At 63.8% G+C, this 437-nt stretch overlaps 1 protein-coding gene across 1 annotated transcript in view; it reads right to left on the minus strand.

The window, feature by feature from the left end:
* MTMR7 (myotubularin related protein 7) overlaps window positions 1-437 on the minus strand; it is a 110,641-nt gene that overhangs the window by 24,302 nt on the left and 85,902 nt on the right. The gene's annotated exons all lie outside the window — the stretch shown is intronic.

Consider the following 437-nt stretch of genomic DNA (forward strand, 5'->3'; position numbering starts at 1 on the left):
CCATGGCTGCCCTGCCCAGCCCCATCCCCCACCCAGCCCAGCCTCCTGGCACTTAAAAAGAAGAAAAAAAAAAGCCCTGCATTCACCAGCTGCAGGAGAAGTAATCGGGGCCTCTTGGGGCTCATGGCAGAGCCCCCCTGCACAGCGCAGAGCAGTGAGGGGCAGCAGGGATCGACCCCCCACTTAGCGCGTGGCACCTTGCCGAGCCACACTGCACCCATGCGATATGACAGCTGCCATCTGGGAGCTGGGGTGACTCCATCTGTCAGCTGGAGCTTGGCACCACTCAGTCCCAGCAGCCCCAGATCCTAGACAGCAAACGGCACCCTGCTGAGCGGCTCTGCTCCCACGCCATGGGGCCAGGTGGGGCGGGGGGTGATCCCCACTGCCCTGTGCTGCACAAGGGGGCTGTGCCATGAGGCCTCAGAGGCCCTGAT

This window comes from Gavialis gangeticus, unplaced genomic scaffold, assembly GCF_001723915.1.
Source record: "Gavialis gangeticus isolate Ggan-Ray unplaced genomic scaffold, GavGan_comp1, whole genome shotgun sequence".
NCBI lineage: Eukaryota > Metazoa > Chordata > Crocodylia > Gavialidae > Gavialis > Gavialis gangeticus.